Genomic DNA, 22,578 nt, shown 5'->3' on the forward strand with positions numbered 1-22,578 from the left:
ATAGCTACAATTTAACATAGAGGAAGCAGTAAATTGGTGAAAGAAGCTACAATATATAAAATCACCGGCCGGATCGTTATATCATCACATTTACATGGAACCTTTAATGCCTATTGCATTCAATGCTTTATCTGATAGAATAGGGAAGTCCATCATAGAGATATGCTTATTTTTCAATTTTGGGCGGGGAACCTACCTTATATGGACAGTAACATTCGCTTACCTTTAAACAAGTTGGCGAATATTTTCTCGCTTGGTTTTTTTGATGTCATGGAATATCTTCCAATTCACCTTGTGCAAGAGGCACGACTAGGAGGTCCACTTCAATGTAGACGGATGTATCCCTTCGAGAGGTAATTATCTTTAATCAATTATCCTTATATGTATTAGTTAAACATTATTTTATCGTAAAATCGTGCTATGCAGGATGATTGGCAAATGTACGCGGACCGTTAAAAATAGATCAAGGATTGAAGGATCGATATAAAAGGCATATCTGGCTAGAGAAACATCTTATTACTGTTTAAATTATTTTGAACATGATGTCCCTTGTTTATGAAATAGACTGGATCATCATGATGATGGAGGCAATACCAATCCATTGGCATCACCTCTTTCCATAGTCGATCAACTTGGAAAAGGTGGTCCAAAACGTAGTCCAGCATGATTTATGATTGAGATGGAGCTAAAGTCAGCTACAACACATGTTCTACTGAATTTTCCCAAGGTCTAACCTTATTATACATAAGTGTACATTTATATTTCCAACTTACATTCAAGATCAATTATCAATCATTTTAACTAATGTAAGTTTCAAATCCATCGGACAATTGATTTTTGGGTATATATAGGCATGAGCATGTTTATCTTAGGTTTGCAGAATGGTTTAAAATACTTTGCAAGTATTAGCAAAGTTTGATTCAATGGAAATTATTGTCAATTGTATGTAATTTTTAAATTCTAACTATTATTGGGTTCGCTCTAGGTTCAAAATACAAATAATAGCGTAAATGATCCATTTTTGCGTGACGTTGCTTGGGGACCTAACCGTAAAGTCAGAATGATGTCTAAGTACTCTGTCCATGGGTACAAGTTTCATACAGAAGAATGGTCTAAGGGTAAAAAACCAATAATAGTGGCGTGTGTGTGAAAGTTGATGGTGATGTTGATTATTATGGTATGCTTCAAAAGATATTAGAACTCAAGTATAATGTTTGTTAGCTGAAGAAAAAGTTGGTACTCTTTCAGTGTAAGTCTTCTGATCCAACACCTACTAGAGGTACAAAGGTGCATCCTCTGTATAAAATAGTTAAAATAAAGCACACGGGGAGGTATAGACTTTATGACCCATTTATTATTGCAAAAAATTTGAAACAGGTGTATTATGCACCTTATCCTTTGGGCAAGAAGAATGTTGCATGGCGGGTAGTGATAAAAACAAAGCTCGTGGGTAAAGTCGAGGTCAAGGATGCATTAGATGTAGCATACCAGAATGATATTTCAAGTGTTGAAGTAATGGTGGATGATGAACTAGGAGGTGAATTGTAGGATAGTGAAGGCCTTTACGAAGAATTCGATCCTTCAGTCCTTAGATCAAATCAAAGTGAGTATGAGGAAGAAACATACATGACAAACGAGGACAAAGATTCAAGTGATGAATATAAAGCAAGAAAGGATAAAGAATTATATGATGAAAATTTAAAAAGTGATGATGAAAATGAATGTGATCAAAATGATGAAAGCGATGAGGATTGAGTTGTTTGTGTGTTTTATGACTTGTTTGATTTCTTATGTTATTTCTTATGTTATTGTTTTATTTTTATATCTTGTTGGACTTTTTATATGTTCTCTCTTTAATCGTTATAATATGAAGAAAAACTACTTTATATTAATACATGTTGATTTTGTTATTATTATATTTGTTTTACTTAAATTGCACATATGGCTTCTAAGGGTAAAGAACCGAAATAATCTAAGAGGAAAAAAATACTTTGCCATCTACAAGTGATCACATTGCTTCACATATTCCTAGTATGAGTCCTCCTCCTAGTTTTCCTCGTCCTTCTCAGTTCTACTTCATTACAACCTGAGTTTTTCAGAGTCTCCCCCTCCCCATCTGTCTAGCACAGTATAGTATTATTCCATGCCCACGCCTACTTTTCCACCTTTGAGTTAACGTGTCCCTCTAATTAGCATGGTGGGTCATCATTGATTCCACCCCCAGACGGCCATAAGTGTCAGCATGATGGTTTGTCTTTTGTGCCTCTATCATCATCCACTCCATTATCATCTCTATCATCATCTACTCCTAGTATATCTAGACTGGATATTTTAGGCTCTCACACGGCTGCATCACCATCGACTAGTACTTCTGCAATTGCTCCTTCACGGAGACACTATGTTGGTGGGACTGTAGAGTATGATTATTTGCATTAGTTGATTATCGTACCCTATGGGGAAAGGTATGCAATTAATTTTTTATTTTTAATTGTTAGAATAAAGTTCTACATATATTTAACGAATGTTTATCTTACATATAATGCTGGTTTTCGAAATCCTTTTTGGCCACACACATGGTTGTGGAATCTATGAAGCCATTTTTTTATGAGCCGTGGAATTCCTGGAGAGCAATGCAATACCAGATCAGAGTGAATTTATGGCTTCAATTTAAGGTAGGAAAAAATATAATTTATATAATATTTTTTATGTTCATCTAAATTTTGTTTTAATTAAAAACTAAGTATGTATGGAAACCTTAGCATGAAATTCAGGTGAATGCTAATTACGAGAAGAGAGCTCAGATGTCACGACCCTAATTTTTCACCTTAGGATGTCGTGATGATACCTAGTCTCTAAGATTAGGTAAACCTAACATTTAATAATAGCTTAATAGAAAAAACCAATATGCGATACTAAAGTAAACCCATTAAGCTCATATTAATTCCAAAAATAGAACTTCAATAACAAAGTTACCAAAACCGGTTGAACTGATTCATAAGCTCTACAAAATATTCAAAAGCCTCTATTACAATACTGCTTGATAAAGAAAATAACAGTAATAACGGTGACTCCGAGGCCTGCAGACATCGGAAAGGTATACCTTGAAGTCTCCGGAAGGCAGCTAATCAATAAATCACCAGCCTCCAGTCAGGCAGACGTACCTAAAAACAGCTCAATAATGTAAGCTAACAATGGAAGTTTGAGCAGTAAAGGAAACTAAGAGTAAACACATGATGAAACAACAATAAAACAAATACGAGTAATTTCAAGCAAGGAAATGAAGAAATGACAAGAATTAGTGAGGTAAGGTTTAGTCCGATTTGTGTTGCCTTGCACCTATGCTTTTGGAAAAATATCCACACGGCTATGAGATTATATGCCCTCGTGAGACTTTTGCCCGCAGCTACACCATGAATCCTCTACATGAGGCTGCAATCATGAGGCAATGTGAGGCGCAGAGGAGTGATTATATAGCCAAGGCATATGGGTAATAAAACCGATGCTAGTATCCCCCTTATTTGTACTTTTTTTAATTGTTGTATTTTTCCTTTCTTTTATTAATAAAAAACTAGCCCTAGGCACTTGCCTAGCGGATTGCCAAAAAAAAAAAAAACGACAAGAACTATTCAACAAACAAGCCTTTTCAACATAGAGTGTACAACAAAAAATCACAACCGAGGTACTCCCTCATTTTCACATTTCATAATTTCAATCACAATCTTTCCTTATATCAGCGCGTGAGCCTTACGTTTAGGTTTGAAAAATCATTTTTCACGAAATAGCTACACACGTTATAGCCCAACTTATCTCACCGCGTGGCTTCAAGTAGTTCCCCTACTAGCAACACGCGTATCAATCCCACCTTATCTTACCGCATATGTATCGATCCCTAGACTTATACCCCTGCATGCGTATCAATATCACAACACAATCTCAACTCGTACCACTGCCCATATGCCACAACTTGCCAAAAAATCAACAATCAATGTTTCCACAACAAATAGCCTATGTCTCAATCACAATATTACAATAGTCTCAATAACAACAAGACAAATAAGGAATACTCAACAAGTAAAGATCCTCAACAATTAACAACTTCACCTCAAAATAATAACGGTTTTTACAATTTCAATATCAATAACTCAACAAGACGATATTCCACAATTAACAAATTCAAGTAAGAGTAATTCAACAATAAAGAGGTAACAAGACAATAAGGAAATTAACAACTTCAACTAAAATGTATGAGAGCAAATATAGCAAGTAAGAGGTAGAACAAATGCTAACAATGTCTAATAAGACATGTAAGAGTGGATTAACACATGTAATAGTAAACTATCAATGAAAGAGGTATCATGTTAAGTCAATTCAAATTAAGGCATGGAAGTAGTCTAAATAACCAAAATCGTTCAAATACCACATATAGCCTGTGTACACACTTATCACCTCCTGTACAAGTCATCGACAAAACACAAATAGTACAAACAACCTAAATCCTAACGGGGTAGTTTGCCCCACACAAAGTTAGACAAAATACTTACCTCAACTAGTCCAAATAAAAATAGCTTTTCCCCTTAAATTCTCCTCCACATAGCTCAAATCTAACCAAAGACGACTTAATAACATCAAACAATGTAAGAAAATCCAATTACAATAGATAAAGCTATGATCTTCACACTTTTCCCAAAAAGTCAACAAAAGTCAACCTCGAGCCCGTCCAAGGGTAGATTCCGACTAACCATAACCCCACGAGTCCATATATGTATTTTATTTCCAAATTCGAGTCCAAGTCAACTCTCAAAACTCAAATCTTCATTTTTTAAAAACTTCAGAAAATCTCTCAATTTTCCTCTTTGATTCATAAATTTAATGTTCAAATCTAAGCTAAAATCATGAAATATACTTGAAAATAGATTAGAAGCAGTTACCCTAATGCTTGTAGCTAAAAAATCCCTCTCCAAATCGCCTCCTACCGGGTCTAGGTTTCTAATATGTTAGCAAATAAGGTAAAATCCCAACTCTCGGCCCTTTTGATCAGTTGCTGGTGTCGCATTTGCGACATTGGGTTCACAATTCTGATTAAAGGCTAGCAATTGTGGACACTAAACACTAAGGAAATGTCGCAAGTGCGGCACAAATTTTGCAAATGCGAAGTCTGTCCTCCTGCAAATGCGAGAAAAACATAGCAAATTCGAACTATGAAACCCAAGCCCATACTCTGCAATTGCGAACAAGGCATCACTATTGTGATACCTGACCCTCCCCTGCCATGTTCGCAATCGCGAGGTTGGTGCTTGCAATTGCGACATCAGAGCAACAACACACTAGAAAATCCCATTTGCAGTCCCAATCCTTGTGAAACTCATCTGAGCCCTTGGAGCTCCAAACCAAACATCCACACAAGTCTAAAAACATCCTACGAACTTGCTTACATGATCAAAACACCAAAATATCATCTAGAACTACGCATCGGACATCAAAACAGATCAATTTCAATTTGAACTTCAAGAGCTTCTAGAATTGCAACCGAGCATCTGAATACTATCAAATCAACTCCATCTGACACCAATTTTTGCAGAAAGTTCTAATTAGCATAATAGACCTATTCAAAGTGCCAAAACCAAATTCCAAACCTGATAGCTAAAATTTAACCTACCAAATTCAAAATCACATACAAATCTATCGAAGCCATCAAAACACCGTTCCGGGGTTGTTGATAGCCAATTTTGCCCTTATATTTTCTCAAATAGTATATATACTTTCAAAACATCATTTTAGAATCATCATTTAGTTTACAAAATCTCTACAAACATTTTCTATAATTTATTTTTTTAGAGCTTTAAAATTAATTTTCTTGCATTTAAATTAATTAAATCTTTATTAATTACTCCTTCAAATTATTTTCTGATGACTTAATCATATAAAATTATTATTTGAATCCATAATACATGTTTCTAATACTTTTACTTCATTTTATATAATTACTTAAGTATTTTTAAGTTATTTACACAATCTTGCAATAATGGCCTATATTGTGCAATTTATTGCATTTGTCATTTTATTTAAGGTAAAAATAATATTTTACATTTTTTAATCTTCTACTATTATTTGAAAGTAGTAACTTGCATAAATAGAATTTTTTTATATTTATTTAACTTTTTTTATTTAATTATTTCCCCTTTAATCTTTTATTTTAAAAAAGGGGCCAAATTTTAGGACCAATGTTTAGCCCAAACATTCAGCCCATTCACCCTCCTCTTCAGCAACCCAATCAACCGACCCTTAAAAAATACGGGCATAACCCTTTTGTAATGACCCGCCCCACCTTCCTTTTAATATTGGCCATTGATCTCAAATGATCAACGACCCGAATTAAAACCCTTACTCTACTTATATCCCTACCCCAAAACCCTAGAGACCATTCCCTTTCCCCAATCGCCCTCACACGCTCTCTTCTCTCAAGCTTAAACCCTAGCTGCCTCACTCAATCCCAGCCCCAATCCGATTTCACATGAAAATTGTCCATGATTTCTTTCCTTCTTTGCACACATAGAGATACTTACCATCTTTTGAACGTTACAAGTACGTGGTACTTTATTATCTATGGACGCTGAGTCGTTGGTGTTCGTTCGACTCCAATTCTGTACCATCTTCAAGTTTTTGACCTGATACACTCACTATCAGACCCTATGGCTTCGATTCAGTGAGATGTTTTCCATTTTTGTTCCTCGTCTAAACTAGGGTTTCCTGGATTTACCCTAAAACTGATTCTAATTGATTTTTGCATGCCATACCCTAAAACTTTTAAGAAAACACTCAGAGTTTCATAACATGCACAGATCTAAGACAGATCTGAAAGAAAATTGGAAAGTTCTTAAGGCTAGGGTTTCAGAGAACCTAGAAAAAGTGAGAAAACTTCTAAAAGTTACCGATCTAACCGGAAAAGCCATGGATCTGACCTGAACGACCATGGATGGCCGGAAAAGGACCATGGATAGAAGTTGAGCAAGGACTGGACTAGATCTCTTCGAGATCTTTCCACAAAACCACAAAAGCGGGCCACCAGGAGATGTATGAGACGAGTACATGTCTCAAACAGCTATGGGAGTCCATGGATTAGGTGAGGATCGAAGGGGATTAAGGTTAGTTTGGGTGGCGGCAGCTAGGGTTTGGGTGAGGCTACAGAGAGAATTGGAGAGGAAGGGGATTCAAGGTCGGCGGGTTGGTGGAAATGAATTAGGTTAAGGGGGTCGTTTGGGTTTATTTTAGGAAATGTGAAATGGGGACCGTTGATCAGTATGATCAATAGTCCAAATTGAATGGGGTAGGTGGGTATCCGGGTTCGGGTAGGTTTTAAAAGGGTATGGGTCTGGTTTAAATCGAAATTGGTCCGGGGAATTGGGGGTTTGATTTGGGTTAGGTTTGAAAGCCAAATGTGGCTACGAGTTAAATAGCCACTTTTTCACTTTTAATTTATAAACAATAGTTAAATAGTTTTTGAAAATTAATTTAAAAGGCTAAAATAATTTATAATATATAATTAATAATTCAAAAATATAAGATCCATTTTACGTGTCTAAAACATAATTAAACTTTAAAATGGCTAATATTACAATTATGTGCAATTTAGCTTTAAAAAATACTAAATGAAATAGTAAAAATATGTAAAAATTACTTTAGCAATATTTTTGCATAAATATAAAATCCAATAGAAGAATTATCAAAAATAATAATTTTGGAAATAATTATTGGGATTTTATGGATAAAAAAGGGGAAATAAATCAATTAAAAATATGAAAAAATAATAAAACCCTTGTACATGCTTATATATGCATACATATGCTATTTTGAAGGTATTTTGCATATTCAATATATATAGGAAACAATTGGGTATCAACAGTTCACGGAGGGCGAACTGGAGTTGTGACATTATTAATTAACTAGGTAATGTCCCTTTACCCAATAATTAGTCAATTCCCCATATAATTAAGAATTATCTCGACTTACTTAAAATACTACTCACTTTTTATACAGTTTACACAGATTACTATAATATACTTTACTATTATGGTCACGTGGTACCATATAAAATCAATACATACACTATTATTTCATTAAAACAACCATTTAAAAAATGCACATATTTTCCCAACTTCTAATTTTCCTAATCTCATATAAAATGTAAAACTTTTCGTACGCTTAATTCTTAAAATGGTAAAAAGATAATTTTATTTTTCTTGCGAAAATAGTTTCCATCTTTACAATAAAAAAAATCTCATAAACTTTCTTATACCATATCCAAAAATAGTACTAAAGGTAACTATCCAAAATTATACTTACAAAATTTTTACTAAAATACTCCACTTAAAATAAAATACAACACTAACATAATATGTAATATCAAGATTGTTAAACTTACGGGGTCTTATTATAATAATGTCATAAAACCTCTATAACCTCCTAATAGACATAATCCCTTCGAATTTATGTAAATTTACTACTGCACATCCTAATGCTAAGGTACGGAATGTAGCATCTTTCCCTCCTTTAGAAACATTCTTCCTCGATTGTTAACTCTTTGAGATTTTCAAAACTTTCGCTAGGGTCTCCTCTGTGAACTAAACTAAAACCCAAACTATATATGAAGTCCCGACCATTCACAACCTTTTGTAGTTGAATATCTCGTATTTTCTTCACTTTTACCTTACTTACCTTTCAATCTCGCCTCGTGTCTTCTGTTTCTTGCATAACTTCACTTCCACCTAAGTAGAAATTACATATACGCCTTAAATCACTATTGTGATATCACTTCTAGTGTATACCAAATCTGGCAAAATCATTATACAGATTTCTTACGACTCAACTCTATGGCACGATTTGGAAACAAAATAAGGGTAACATTTTCTGAATGCCCTATAGCCTCTCAATTATAAATGTGGTGCACAACATATCTATAAGTGATATTCTACTAGGCACAGCTTTGTAGACTCCCTAGGACACGACCCGCTCTAATACCACTTTTTTCACGACCCAAATCGATGGGCCGCGACGGGTGCCCGAATCCTACATGTTGAACATCCTTAAGCATGTGTTTAAGATATAAACGTGAATAACATACGTGAAGAAAATCTATCCAAAAGACATATGTACATATATATACGAAATATAGTGGGCAAGCCGGCAAGGCTACTATAGACAACTATATACTCAAAACCGAAAGCCGACAATGCCATATACTATCCAACTATACATAACTTCTTACAAACCTCTAATAGAAATATGACTGTACAAAGACGGGATTGAGTCACATTATATATATATATATATATATATATATATATATATATATATATATATATATATATATATATATACACGAGCATATCGTACCAAAATCAAAAGCAGCTCCGGATCAAGTGGAGCACGCTAACTCTCGCTAATCAAGGATCCTAAGAAGAGGGACCGTCGGCTTTCCTACCTGCACATGCAGGCATGAAACGCATGCCCCGGGAAATAGGGCGTCAGTACGAATAATGTGCTAAGTATGTAAGGCATGAAAATCAGTACATGAAATACATAGATGAAACATGGAATAAAGAAATCCATCTGTAAATCTGAATAACTTTGTAAATTCTGAAACATTTATAATGTCATGAATGTGCATATAAATATCATGTCATGCGTAGGTATAGGTGTACATAACATCATCAAGCCTCTGAAGGCATCCCATCATATCGTCTTGGCCACTGTGGGCAACATCATCAACATATAACAATTGATCAGGTGGTGGTGCGTATATAACACAGTAACCTTTTCCCATATCCCATATACATATAAGTACATATATATATATGCGTATATACATTATCTTGTCATGGGTCAATGTATATGTATAAATGAATGAAATACATAAAAATATGTTACTAAGCTCAATATACCTTTCCGATAAACTTTATCAACTACGTATTTTTCTGGGGCCCTTGAATAGAAGATGTGATAATAAGATACATGAGAATTCAAGAACATAGGCACCACTATACTCCTATGAATATAGTCATTTATGGAAGTTGTGCATTTGTTCGTTTCGTTTATATCTATGGATCATGCCAAAAGAAGGGAGGGCTTAGCCCAAATATACATGGAGTAGGGAAAAATCCATATGATATTCTTGCTCGAATTCTCGTTGAAGCAGAAATGCCACGTTATAATTAAGAAGGATGACTCCTCTGCACAGTTAGTGTCACCAAAACTTTTGCAAAAAATTAAGTAGAAGAGTACTACTCCCTTTTACAGTGAAACTTACAAAAAGATAAAATGCAATGAATTGATTATCTAGGTTTGGACAGTCCTGTGGTGTGGATTTTGATTGTAGTGTTCTTTTGTAGGAGTTTGTCAGGATTCACATTACTAATGCAAAGCTCATGTCTGAATTGTAGTGCTTTTTAAGTATCAAGTACAAGCTAACATTTTTGAGTGTAAGAATATCTAATGTTTTGATTGTAGGAATGGCTAATATTTTGAATGTAGTGATTGTATACAAAGTATAAATAAAATGAGGTGTTTTGAAATTATTATGGTATGTTGCCACCTAACCACAAATGACCAAGATTCATTTGTTTGGTTAGGTGCCTTGCTGCCACGTGGGGGTTGGGAGGGAAATTTTTAATCATTATCCAACTTATTAATTAATTAGGTAATGTTCCGTTACCTATAATTAACCAATTACCCGCATAATTACGAATTGTCTCAAATTACTTAAAATTCTACTTATTTTTAATATATTTTATAAATCATACTATCGTGGTCATATGGTACCTCATAAGTACTAGACCATAAATATCGGGTATTATAACATGGACCGTATTTTATCCAAAATCGACAACTTTCTACGAAACTCATTTTCTTTAATTGGTGTATCCTTTGCCCTTCATGACACTTACTTATCGCTTGTTATAAATAGCATAAATACGTTAACCTCAAGATAATCTCATCCCCACGTCTATGTCGATTAACTAAAGACGAAACTTCAACGTCTGAAAACGCGAGATGTAATATCCTTCCACCCTTAAAAACATTCATCCTCGAAAGTTTAACTCCCCCGGATCTATATAAATTTGGAAGATTCACCTTTGTATCAATACTACTACCAACTCTTCAGGTAGAAACTCAATAATTCAACGCCACATAGGACCATAATCATCAATAAAGAAAATGGCCTCACACGACCAAAGATAATAACTAACACGAGTGTTTACCGTGAAAATGGTAATAACAATTAAATTTGATTTAGTGGTTCTAAAAATACGTAATCTATTTTTATGCTAGTTGTTAGGTAGTTGATGCTATATGAAAGACTTAGAAATGAAATAAGAGCTTAAGAGCGAGGTGTTAATCAAAACGAATCACTGTCAAACGGGGCCTCGAGATTGCCTATTCGAGGGCCTCGGGGTCGAGTCTGAAGCTCCGCATGGAGCTTATCGAAGGCAGTCGTTGATGAATAACAGTTACAAATATATCAAAGGTGGCTTTTTATGGCCAATAACAAGAAATAAATGAAGAACAATGAATAGAACACAATAAATACGATCAATAAATGAAGTAATAAGATCAAAATAATATGTTAGAGAGTAGAGAGAATGTTCTTGTCTATTTAGTACGGAGAAACAGATGTTTACAAAATGACAAGAATCCCCTTTATATAAGAGGGAGAATCCCAACATAGTACACATGCATTTATTACAAAGATATAGATATGGGACACCTAACTAATGCCACAATATGGGCTCAGATTAGCCTAACAGATTTTGTCGGCTCTAGCTTCACGCCTTGGGAACTCCCCATTTTCTTCCTGTAACCATCGGCCTCATACAGTCTCGAGATCGAGCGTCGATGAACCTCAAGGGATGAAACTCGACCGTGATTTCGAGCCTTCGAGGTGTCATAACGATGGGAAAATGGACCCGTTGTTTTTACCGTATATAGATAGTCCCGCAATTCTTAGAGTAGAACGACAAGAAATGACTTTGATAACCATCTTTTTGAATTTCTTGCGATGATGTCATACTGATGGCGCAAGCCTCCATGACAACCGAGTTGTCCCGTCGTTTCAACTTTCCAGAATCATTCAAAGTATTACCATTTCTTCTTCTTCAAAGTAGTAATGTCTCCACCGGTTCAGCTCCCAAGGATGCATTAAATGCGCCTGCTGTTACGTCTTTCAAAGAAAATAATGGCACTGTCGGTTACACTGTCACCCCTCCTATAAATGGGGGCCTCCTGGAACCAACTTTTTGTTCAAGTGCTTTTCAATCAACCTTTCTCCCATTTGTTCTCTCCATCCTCATCTATTGTCATTTCCCATGTTTGAGGCCTGTGCCCTCAAGGCTGTCTAGTGGCGTTCTCATCAGTTATCCCATGATTTTTTCCCGAGGCTCTTCCCCATCAAGCGAGACTATACCAACTTCTTCTTCTTGTTGTTCTTGTTATTGTCGCTATTACTGCTGTCATCGTAGGCACAAGATGAGGGGATAGGGGGAGTGATTTCTCCCGTCTCAGAAAAATATTTGGACTCTACACCTCTGCTCACGAGGGAGTTCAGACTATACAGCGCTACTCACTTTTACACCTCCTTTTTCACTACACCCCGAAGAGATGTATATAAGGGAGTTTTTTTCAACTTAAAGTGACAATCGAAATGGGATTAATTTATTTAAAGATTTAGAGTCGCCACTTGGGATAGTTTATGGTGTCCCAAGTCACCGGTTCGAATCCCGAATCGAGGAAAATATTGACTCTGTTTTACAGTCCGCGAACCAAAAATCCGGGTAAGGAATTTTATTAACCCGGGAGAAGGTGTTAGGCATTCCCGAGTTCCGTAGTTCTAGCACGGTCGCTTAACTGTTACAATTGGCCTATTATTTGATTTTAAAATACTTTCGAACCTATGTGCATTTATCTTTAAATCGCTTTTAATTACTTTAAGGAAGATTTCAACGCCATCTAAAACACGTCTTGAACCATGCCATATGAAATGTACCCGCGGTCCACGACACATTTTATTTAGCGTTGTTGAGATTTGGATTTGGGTCACATGAAATGCACACCCGAGTTTAAGAAGGTAATTTTAAAATAGCCCGCCTAAAGCAACTACGCACTTTCGAATTTGTGAGGGCCAAGGAAATTCACTAAATGGCACGCCTCGATTTCTAAAGAAATTAAGATATTAATTAAGCGAGGGCCGTGCATTTTGAGATTTTATTTGGCATGGAGCACCTCAAATCTATTCAACTGATTTTATATCTATGGATACTCATATTTAAAGCCACTTTGAACTTTAGTACCACAACTACGTCATGGGAACCGTACCCGTGGTCATGATAAACTAATTACATGGCTGAAGCAGACTATTCAAATCTGTTCAAAAGAAGGATAAGCTGCTTGGTAATATTTTGAGCCAAATCGATCAGATCAGAGATGGCATAGATACGAAACAAAATGGAATGGAAACAGAACTTGTTGACCACTTAACACCAGAAAAGCATACTTGAACCATGAAACTACGACTCTGAGGGAGGAGCTGAATTTGATATATTATTTTACATAACAGGTGAATATATCTATAACATATGTCTGCCTACATATATAACTCAAAATAGCCTCGAAATCGTATAATAAAGTACAACCAATTCTGAGCTCTTAAGAAAGAACTCATTTATTTATTGTCAAGGAAACCCCATAGCAAAACCAAGCAAAATACCAAACATGGATAATAAGTGTAAGAAAATCTGGGTTAATCGCAAACCATAATGAAAGACAGTACCTTAACCACTATTTAGACTGTATGCAGAGCAATCAGAAGTTTACGCACATGGTTAAATCCTCACTATACTATATACAGGGACCGATAATCTTGTTCATGCCTTCTTAAAGAGCAATACACCAACAGGAGTACACATATACCTTAAGAAGCTACTCTCAGTTTACTCTGGACTTGAAGACGTGATTACTATAAGATTCTCACAATGATCCAGATTCACACCAGATCTTTAAGTAAACCAAGATATTCAATCCAACATGGTATAGTGTTCTTTCAAACAAATCCAACAAACATCAATGAGATTCATTATGCCTAAGAGTGACAACAACAGATTTCCATTTCAGATCCTATATGACTGAACTGTTAAAGTTGGCATACCCCATAAGGTAATCTCAAGTGAGGGAAGTAGTAACATAAGCAATTGTCTTCCCTGAATGAGGGGATAGAAGGTTCATGAGCACAGATATGGAAAGCCAACAAAATTCAACCAAACTTATGCGCAAGGAGGCTTTTGCAAGATTTCATGGCTACCAGACTTACCAGATAGGCAGACAACACAGTAGCCTTGCTGATGATTTCCTTTGGCTGATTAGCAATCGCAAAACCAAGCAGAACTCAGATAGACACATAAACTACTAGTAAATCAGAGCCGCTGCAGCCAAACAATGCAGAATTTTCATTCAAAGTCATGCAGATAGGCTGCCTAGACAGTGCAAAATAGGGCAAGCTAACTCAATCAAAGAAGGCGATTGCTCCTTGACTTTGCTGCCCCTGTTTTGCTGCCCCTGTTCTCCGAAACATCCGAAATTTGCTGCCCCTGTTTCAATCAAAGAAAACTTTTGTCAGTTTAAATGAGGTGGTTGGTTTGCGGTCTTGACTTTGAAGGCGATTGCTCCTTCACTTCCCATGATAATTGATTTCCACTCGACGACCTTGCTTGTTTATTGATTAACCATTTTTTCTGTCATCCTTCTCACAGAAAATACCTTTTCTCCGTTCAGACTCAATACCCTCTATCTGTTGCATTGCTCATGAACTGACATTTACCAGACCTTTGTGTCTCACATAAATCCCAAAGTACGTCAATTGCCACCCACTCAGTACGTATGTTGTTCTTTCTTGCCTTAAACCACTGGCCCTGGCCTTGAGGTCTGTTGCTCCTTCACTTGCCACGATAACTTTGATTTCTGCTCGTAAGACCTCGCTTGTCACTGATTTAACACCTTTTGTCAATCTTACCACAGAAAATACCTTTGATCCGTTCACCCAACACCCTCCATCTTGTTGCATTGTTCATGAATTGATATGTACCAAACCATCGTGTTTCACCGAAAATACCTTTGATCCGTTCACTAATAAGACTCTCTCATTTTTGATTTCTCTCAGCTCCCGTCGCCTTACGATTCCTGTGAGGGTTTTCACCAACAAGACTCTCTCATTTTCATTATTTTTTTGCTTGGACCAGAGTGTTGCCCCTGATATGAATTACCTTACCTTTCTTGACTTGGAATCTCTTGAAGACTAATCAGAAGGTCTATCTTTGGACCGTAACATGGGGTTTTGGATAGGGTTAAAAAGAAAGGATATCAAAGGCTCAAAACAATTCACATGGGTTCAAAATTACAACTTTCAGAATCAGATTTCTTACAACAACCACAACTTCTGCCCCAGTTTCTTGCTTGGGGACTTTGGGATTTTTATTTTGATGGGACCGAATCGTGAGGCTGCCTACGTATCCTTAAAAGGAATCAGGTCGAACGGAGTTCATGACATAGGAATTACTTTGTTGTTGTGATTTTTCTTTCCTTTTTCTTCCTTTTTCTCTTCTTTTCTTTTCTTTTCTTTCTTCTTTTTCTCTTTTTGTTGTTTTGTTGTTTTTTTCTTTTTCTTCTCTTTTTCTTCTTTTTTGCTTTTTCTTCTTCTTTTTCCTTTACTTATCTTTCACGCTTGCATTTCTGATCTTTGCTACTGATTGTGAAAGAGGGGTATGAAAGAAAATAAATAAGGCTCAAAGGGGTAACGAAGGATAAAGTATTTAGATAGCAGAACAAAATGCCTTCGTCATTCCAATCTCCAAAACATGCCAAGTGCAAACTACACAATTGACAAACCAAGGAAAACATTTGTATCATCTTTTGATTGTACCAGACTTGATAGCCATATCCATGCATTCACTTTCTACATTTGTTAACTACAAAGCACCATTGGACAACACCCTCACTCTCACTACCACGAACGGCCCCTGTCAATTTGGGAAAACTTGCCGTTAGCTTCAACATGATGCGGCATGATGCATTTCAATAGGGTTTCTTTATGCTCTATCTGCCCCAGTTTCACACAATTCGGGCTTGAAGTGATCTCAAAATGCCTTTACCTATTTCCTTCAAATGTCCTTACATCTTCAACATTGTTTCACTGCTTCGTGATTAAACTGACTTTTAAAACCAGGCTGAGAATTACACGTGCATATCATGTCACTAGAGTCAACAGGAAAAGAACTATAAAAAGAAAAGAGAACTAAACGAAAATGACTAGAAATCATAGAAAACAGAAAATGACATTAGACATATGGTGAAAGGGTTTAGACAACAAAACAAACAAACTAAACTGGGGTTACAAACCTAGAACAAACCTAGGCAACACTAAACGGGCTATTATGACTAAACAAACTAAACAAAATATAAGGATAGAAGGGTTTGAGTCACAAGACAATATCCGGATTACAACCCTGCAATAACCCGGACAACATAAATGACAACAAACTAAACCTCCAAGCTCCTCTCCGACTGACCAAGAAATGGAGCGTCTTTCCAATTACCAAGCGCGGTATCTTAGCCACTGAATTCTGCATCAGCAATACTAGGACCTCCACAAGTCTTCATCACATTGTTCTTAACAAATTGCTTTTAGGTTCCTTTTGTTGGCTCGTTCTTAAGATCAACCCCTGATAGAGCTGAAAACTTAGTAGCACGTGGACCTCCAAGGCTTCCAGATGAATTCTCACATTCCTTTCCAAAATAAACCATACCCATCATATGCGCCTCATTATGCACAGGCAATGGACTTTGGCTAGTGTCTGCTGCATCTAGATTTTGCACGACAATGTCGCCTGCATCAATAAGCTTATGAATTGCTTTCTTCAGATTCCAACACTTCTCTATGTCATGCCCCAGGGCATCTGAGCAATATGCGCACCTTTGAGAAAAATCAAACTTCTTTGACAGAGGGTTTGGCATTTTTATATGAATCGGCTTCAACATGTCCAATTGCTTCAATTTTTGGAACAAACTGGCATATGATTCTCCAATAAGGGTGAAAGCCTTTTCTTTTTTCAGCAACCTCTCATTCTTAAATGCTTGATTAGGCCGAAAACCTGATCCAGGGGGTTTTCGATAGGCTCGTGGGGGCGGGTAAGACATTTGGGGAAGTGGTGTGGGCCATCGCGGGCTTTGTAGGTGTGGAGCATATGGTGGTGCATTGTGGACAGGGTACTGGGAAAGTGATCTACGACTTTGGGAGTTCTGTGGGGAGAAGTAGCATTGGGGGGATCACAAGCATATCCACGAGGTCGACATTGAGGCTGAAAGCGTTTAGCAAGAACGACCACTGGACCCTATCGTCGGTGGGGCTCACCAACATCTTTTCTATCAATGGGAGGACTATCCCGGGCAATTTGTTCGTTCCATCTGAGCCAAAAATCCCTAAAACTTTTCTTGGGTTTCTTTTCTATTTGAGATAGGGAGGAGCGGTCTGGGACAACACCCGATCTGTATTGAAAGTATCGAACAAAATCTTGAGCCATGTCACCCAATGTCGGCCACTTACCAACATCTTGACGATTATGCCATTCCAAAGCTGCCCCAGTCAGGCTCTCACTGAAGTACGCCATAAACAAATCATCTTTCTCGCCAACATTTCTCATTTTACTGCAATAATCCCTCAAATGGGCTACCGGATCCCCACACCCATCATACAAGTTAAACTTTGGCACTTTAAACTCCGCAGGCAGACAAACGTCAGGGGACATAGACAATTCTTTGTAAGACATGCTACCCTGGTCTCCAATTCCTTGCTTGTTCTTTAAGGACTGTTCTATGCCTTTCGGCCTCCTGGGTATCCCATCTCGCCCTTTTCTTCTTGTGAACTTTTCATTTTCAACATGAGGTTCATCCCGCGGGCCCTGCTTGTATAAGTTAGGAACCTTGTGGGCAACCTTTGAGGGGTAATATTGGGCATCGTGAGCTTTGTGTGGGTGTTCATTGTTGGGGATGGTGGATAAAATAGGAGGACAATTTTTGGGAAAGGTAATTGGAAGATGAGTGACGGAGCTACTAGGGTGGTTGGGAAAGCCATGATAAGCGGGTGGATCTGGAGAGTATGGGGGATCATCTGGCATTGTGACCGATGTTTGGGTAAGAGTAGTATTTAGGAAGCTAGGTGGTGGCGGGGGGTGGTGCCTTCTCAGTCATCCAGGCCTGATACATGTCCGCCATGTGTTGTCTTAATATCCTCACCTCTTTAACCAACTCATTTCCCTGTTCAACCAATTGCTTTTGGGCACCTGTATCAACCAACTCAGTTTTGTTGTTGTCTGCCATTGCCTTTTGACTTTATGTTGTGGAGAGGAGTTACTGCTTCGAGGACCACAAACCAACCACCTTTCCAATATGAAGATATAACAAAATGAAGCCATCACGTTAGCGTTAGGGCATTTAACATAAGATAATCTCACTTTATATGCAATGCACCTAGCCACAATTATCGGTTCTAAAATGACTTCGAGGGTATGAAGGTCATTTGGCATCATCCCAATTTATTCATTTCAACCTCTCTTTTCTTTGTTTTTTTCTAGCACTTGCTTGATCATTTTCCTTCCTCTTTTCTAATTTCACTCTTTTCTTTCCTCACATTTCTCACATCCCACAATTTCATCTCTTTTTTTTTTCTCTTTTTTTCTTTTTTTTTCTTTTCTTTTAACTGTAAAAAATGATTCGATCGAACTCTATGTAGGTTGTCTACGTATCATGGCCCCGCATGAATCAGATTTTTGCGTAGTTCTGGAAGATCAGGAATAAAGGAAACAAACTGACATTCTCTGTTTATTTTTCTTTTTCTTTTTCTTTTTACCTTAATGACTATTCCGATGAAAAAAGAGAAACAAAAGAAGCAAGTCTTTTTTTTGAATTTCCTAGACTTAATGTTCTATAACCTATTCTAAACTCAAACTTAACGGGCATGTATTTTTTTCTTTTTGAAACAAACACTCTATGGGAAATTATTAAGGAAAAAAAACCTACAAGAGAAAAATATATTTTTTTTGATTTGTTTTAGGGAGGAAATCTAAACAATAAACCAAAGAAAAATATTTTGAATTTTCATTTGATATCCGTGAAGAAAGATTTTGAAACGAGAAATGAACAAGATAATATTTTTTTTTTGAATTTCAAATTTTGATTACCTAAAGAAGAATTACTAATGATAAACCAAAGATAAAATATATTTTTTTCCTGCTAAGTACAATGTCCTAAAGTTCTAGTGAAAATAGAAAGAATTTTTTTATTTTATTAATTTCCGAAAGAAGAATCCATTTTTGTTTTTTCAGTTTTTAATCCTAGTATCCTAAGGGAAATAGAAAAACAAAATTTTTTTTTTCAATATTTTTTTTTGAGTTCTAGATATTAATTTCCTAAGGAAAAAATACCTCAAAATTTCATTTTTTTTAATTTCTAGGAGTAGTATTTCTAAAGAAAATTTTAACGGAAATATAAAACGCAAAATCTTTTTTTTTTTGGAATTTTGAGTTATAACACACTTTTCCAATACAAAATAGAAATTACAATAACAACAAAAAAAAAATCGACATTACTGTACAAAACTAGAAGGTAAAAGACGACATAAAAAGGAAAACAAACTCAAAACATAAAAAATAAAAATAAAAATAAAAATCTTCTTAAGCAACTCTTGAATAAGCGATCCTGACTGGGTAGTCCTGGGCCGTCTGGCTGGTTTGAGATTTTTCTTTATAACCCGTAACATCCGAAGTAACCCGTCATCCGTGTCATCATGGCAAAAGCATTTGAAAACCTGCTCAACAACAGTCCGCATTGGAGTTGATGACTGTGGCAATAAAAAACATGGTGTCCACTAGAACATTCATCAATTCAGGCGTGCCATCTCCATTTCCTTCACCTTCTACCGATGAAGCAAGAATATCATAAGATCGAAAAGCATTTGTACAGCAAATAACCAATTCGCAGGCAGCTTCAGAAAATTCCTCAGGTCGAAGTAGGACTTGAAGCAACAATTGTATCAGCAGATACCTCATGGAATGAAATTTTTGCGTCAACACATGGGCCCAAGTTCCTCTCCAGTCTTGAGAGCTGGGACTCCATAGCCTGCCAATTTTGGAATGTTTCTTCATCATCATCGCTCAAGGACCTGACAGTGAAACACAAGGAATGTTTCGCAATGTGGAAAGAAATCGCATGAAATAAACTCCAAGATCATAAGCTTCATAACCACTTGCCACAACATGAGGTCTTCTCCTTTTTGGGCATTTGACAGCAGTGATTGCACCTGCTCAATGCACATCTTACAAAGATCACTTGAAATGGCAAACTTTGGCCACCTAAACTTCTCCTCCAATTCAAAGATGTCACCTCAGTTCCAAGAGTTGAAGAGAATAAACCCTGAATGGCAAGAAATTTGAGAATTTCTCTCTGCACCCTGAACCTTGCATTTGTATCCAGAGGTAGATGCTTCAAGCTGTTGGGAAGTGACTCTATAACCCATCTTTTGAAAAAAATCTGAGGTTCCTATCGATCCAACAGAATCCTTATCTTCTATGGAACCAATGTCTGAGTTGTCATTTGCTGTTTGACTCTAATCTGAAGGCTCCTCTGTAGCAGGGCCTTCATCAAGGAACACATCAACCAAGTTCTCAATGCGAAGCATGCATCCGGACTCAGTGTTAAACTCAGCCATCAATTCTTTTACTGTTTTTGACCTAGTGATGCAGTCGAATTTCCCATTACTATGTTTTTGTAAAGCCACGATAACTGCCACTCTTCTAACATCATCATGCTTGACCTAGTTAGATAATTCTCTAAAAAAGTATTGACTGGTTTTGAATAGCCAAGCATGTTTTGTGGAAAGTATATCCATTAAGCAATGTACAACTTTGAAAGAAAGGATGTTGCAAACCCACGAAGCACGTAATTTTGGAAGGAGAAGTAGAAGAAAATTAAATGCCAGGTTCTTGCGATCATGAGATGATGAAAGAAGTGATCCTTCAATGATAACTTCACAAAAGTTTTTAAGATTTTTCACAGTATCTTCTTCTGCTGAGCAACCCTTCCTGCTTTTTTATGCTTTTTCATTGAACTTAAAGCTTCTGAGGGATCAAAATCATGTGGAACATGTTCAAGTAAGAGAGTATTTACCAAGGAATACCATACACTATCAGTTCGTGGGTGACAAAAGATGGACTTCTTTAAGCAATTTGAAAGCAAGGAAAGATGTTCCACAGTAAATAGCATGTCCGGGCTATAAGGAAAAGGGAGATGCTTCCCAAACTTTTATCATCTACACTAGTTTTTCATGTATAGTAAGGGCAAGAAGCAAAACATCGGGATTTCCAACTTCTGTTGCACCTTCAAACCACTCTTTAAGTCCAGGAGCTTCAAGTATATGTTTCAAGGAAGCTTCGACAAGTAACTTGTCAATTACCTCTACAACAATTGAGACAGCAAGCTCTTGTAAGTACAACTTCTTTATTGCCAGCGAGAGTAGAGAACCAACAAACTCTTTAATATAAGGAATCTTATTATCAGCAGTCCACTCTAAAGTTAATTTCCCTGATATTGCAATAGCCCCAGAAGTAAACAAGCATCCGAATAGGCAATCTTTGTCCTGATCCTCCAACAAGTCGACAACTAACTTGAATAGTGCATCCATTTTTATGCATGGAAATGCACTAACCAATACTGCCAGGCCTAATGCAAATCCTTGCCTTGCACACTCTCTCGATGAAGAAAGGCCACGAATGAGCCTTCGAAATGCATATCTCAAACCAAAGGCACAATTATTCAACCCATCATCCTTTTCAGCTTCCAATTTGAGTTGACCATCAACCAGTTGGACATATTCAAGACATGATTGTGACTATTTTTCTGAAATTAACCTATGTGGCTAAAAATGTAAGATTTGGCTAAGACCCCGCGAAGCCAAGAACCTAAACTCACTAGGAAGACCGGACCCTATGTGGGTTGCCTACGTATCACGCCCCGAAAGACGAGAATCAGGTATGCGTAGTTCGGGCAGATTGGACAGGGGCGAAAAATAAAAATAACAACTAATTCAGAGGAAAAAAATATATCTTTTTGGTCTTTTGTTTTGAAAAAACTGATGAAACATGTAAACATCTTTTTGGGTTTTCTTTTCTATATTTTTTCCTTTTTTAAAAAAAATGACAGGGAAAATGCAAACTCTTTTTTTGGATTTTTTTTTCATTTTTAATTTTTTTGGTTTTTTGAAAATGTGTGCAAGAAAATTTTAACTGGGCCCCACTTGCTTCAATTTTTATACTTCAACCTCTTTTCTTTCTCATTTTTTTCTTTTTTCCATTTTCCCTCAACTATCATTAGTCCACCAAATGACCCTTTTACCCTTGAAAAAAATGCAACATGTAGCACATATGATGCACCAAGATGGTCAGTTATTTTGGGTACACCTGTCCTAGACGGACCCAACCCCTGTGTTGA

General features: G+C 36.6%; 1 pseudogene; it reads right to left on the minus strand.

Moving 5' to 3' along the window:
• Positions 1 to 16,722: 16,722 nt before the first annotated feature.
• The window catches only part of LOC104234976 (rDNA transcriptional regulator pol5-like), a 48,001-nt pseudogene continuing 42,145 nt past the window's right edge, over positions 16,723 to 22,578 (minus strand).

The sequence above is a fragment of the Nicotiana sylvestris genome, chromosome 9, assembly GCF_000393655.2.
Source record: "Nicotiana sylvestris chromosome 9, ASM39365v2, whole genome shotgun sequence".
Taxonomy (NCBI): domain Eukaryota; kingdom Viridiplantae; phylum Streptophyta; class Magnoliopsida; order Solanales; family Solanaceae; genus Nicotiana; species Nicotiana sylvestris.